Raw genomic sequence first — 3,229 nt, forward strand, 5'->3', positions numbered from 1 at the left:
TTAACATTAAAAAATGGGAGTAATTTCAACCTAATGAGGAGTGCTATGAAACTAGTTTTAAGTGACTCCGAGTTCTATGAAACTAGTTTTAAGTGACTCGGAGTTCTATGAAACTAGTTTCGAGTAACTGGGGAGTGCTTTAAAACTAGTTTCAAGTGACTGGGGAGTGCGCTCAAACTAGTTTCAAGTGACTCCGGAAGTCACATTTAGAGGCAGTCATCTCAAACGTTTACACCTGGTCAGCTGTGGAAAGAATGTGTCATGGATACAATACAATGATAGATAAAGAGAAAACTTGACCATTTTACATATGCATAGCCACAGAGATGCTTTAAATGCGCTGCTGGCAGACAAAATTAAAACCATTAAAACCAACAATGAAGAAATAAAGAAGGAAAAGGAAGAAGCCCAGCTATCAAGAAAGGTTAGATAAAGCCTTATGTGTGTTAGCAGAACGACGATCGGCAGGGAACCATCACTCTATGATCGAGGATCTGTTAGTACTTAAAAAGGATTATTAACGACGGACAAAGCAGAGGGTCGGGATCACAGTGTGGAGAAAAAAAAAAAAACGAACGAGAAAATTTTAACGGGCCTGAGGGATCATCAGATAAAAGTTCAATTAGTGAGAAGAAAACACAGGTAGAGGATCTGAAGACTACACTATTCGAGAGTAACAATCCAATGGGGAAACAGCAAAAGAAGAAAAGGAAGGCTGTCAAGCCAAGCTCAGTATCAATGGACGAAAGATCCAAAAATAATATGCGAACATTACAGAAATGGATTAACCAAAAAGAAGGACGGACGTGTTAATATCTCCACGTACCTTGTCAGTATGAGAAGTACGGTCAAGAAAGAAACATGGTAAGGAAACAAATACAGTGCAAATTTTACAAATAAGATAGGTGTATGAATGGAAATGAATGTAAACATTGGTATTAAAAGAAGCCAGATAGTACTATAGAAATAATAATAAAAGACCTGGGCAAGGTCCATAGAATGATGCAGACTGGACTATGTGAGCGAATTCTACAAAGGAGGATACTTATTAAAATTCCGGTATAATTATCGATTTTCAATTATCTCTCTGATTAGTATCTTTACATCAGAGCTTATGACTACGGAGGAACAGTATTTGTTATAGTCTATTCTGCAAGATACCGGCCATATTGCTGTTTCTGCAAAGGTGTCCCAGTACGAAGTGATTACTTGCTGGTTGTCCACACATATTTTTTATGATCCTGCATTGAAGGTTTTCCAGATCTTTCATACCCTTATCTCTTATTTTACTACAAGTCTTTATGTTAACAAATATTGTTGGGACAAACACTATTTCATATATTTTCTTCCTCACGCCCAATGCTATTTTCACACTTTTCTCATGTTTCCATATTTTCGGATTTCTTGGCTTATCTACATGACCCTTTGGTTTTTCACATTGATAATCAATTCTTCGTTTCTTTACATCAGAGCTTATGACTACGGAGGAACAGTATTTGTTATAGTCTATTCTGCAAGATACCGGCCATATTGCTGTTTCTGCAAAGGTGTCCCAGTACGAAGTGATTACTTGCTGGTTGTCCACACATATTTTTTATGATCCTGCATTGAAGGTTTTCCAGATCTTTCATACCCTTATCTCTTATTTTACTACAAGTCTTTATGTTAACAAATATTGTTGGGACAAACACTATTTCATATATTTTCTTCCTCACGCCCAATGCTATTTTCACACTTTTCTCATGTTTCCATATTTTCGGATTTCTTGGCTTATCTACATGACCCTTTGGTTTTTCACATTGATAATCAATTCTTCGTTTCCTTTCTCAGTGTATCATTCTCCTTCATTATTATGATCCTTAACTATACTTACTGGTCTATTCTTTAGTTTTGTTTTAATTTTTTTTATTTTGTTAATTCTTAATACATCAGATATTTGGGGATTGTTATTAACTGTGAACTTCTTTAAGATTTTCAAACTATGACAATTATTACTTAAAACACGTTCTACTCCTTTCCTTCCTGTGGGGGAAAAATATCCCTTACAAATACCAGGAATTCAATTTTGATATTCCTTATTAACGTTATATTTTTTTCGACTGATGCTATTTACTGTCAGTCACTATACTGCATAGCATGGGTCCATATATAGTTCCTTGTCTTACCTTTCCTTCAATCTCAATGTTCTGTGCTGTTCCGGTTCATTCATTTTCTTCATTGTCAGTGCTTCCTCCCCTCCAATAATTTTCATCATCTTTTCATACAATATTTCACCTCTAGCTTACCGAAACATTTATATGCATCACAAAACCATATGTGTTGATCCTCCCATAAACTCATAGTCGATTACTGCATTTAGAGTTAATAGATGATAGAAATTCAGTCGACCTTCCTTCAATGCCTCCACATTGGAAGTTATTCATCTATTTCTTAAATTTGTTTTAGATTTTCCATTCTTTTATTGTCAAATATCTTGTTAATTTTGGATGTAATAAATACTCCTCTTATGTTTCCTATTCCTACAGTAAAATAAAACACCGTTAAAATTCTGAACAATTCCTATGGGCTAGTTAGCAATAAATATTTCCATTTTGGTGAATTTTGCCTTAAAAACTTTCTCTAATTGTATATCACGCATATACTATGAATATAGTTTTATACTTTAAATGTAATACTTCTCAGAGCTCTTATTTCATATAGTTCCCATTCCTACAGTAAAATAAAACACCGTTAAAATTCTGAACAATTCCTATGGGCTAGTTAGCAATAAATATTTCCATTTTGGTGAATTTTGCCTTAAAAACTTTCTCTAATTGTATATCACGCATATACTATGAATATAATCTTATACTTTAAATGTAATACTTCTCAGAGCTCTTATTTCATATAGGTTATTATCATAGATATCATACAGGGTTAACATATTAAAGTATAACTCAGACTTTATACTGAAGGAAGATAGGAGGGCTCAAAATATGAATGTTAAAGCACTAGTTGGTAGCTCCAAAGTTAACACACTAGTTTGACCGCTGGCGCTCAGTATTCAGATGGCGTTGTAGGTATATCGTTTGTCGTCATTTTGTTCATATTCAATTTGACAGTTGACACGAAATCATGGCGCCAGCAGTGAATAAGTCACACAAGACGTATTGTTTGCAATAAACGAAATGAAACCGGTCATCATTTGGCGTTTCACAGGTTCCCTAAGGATAAAGAACAGTGAGTACTA

This window comes from Palaemon carinicauda, chromosome 38 (genome assembly GCF_036898095.1).
Source record: "Palaemon carinicauda isolate YSFRI2023 chromosome 38, ASM3689809v2, whole genome shotgun sequence".
NCBI classification, from domain to species: domain Eukaryota; kingdom Metazoa; phylum Arthropoda; class Malacostraca; order Decapoda; family Palaemonidae; genus Palaemon; species Palaemon carinicauda.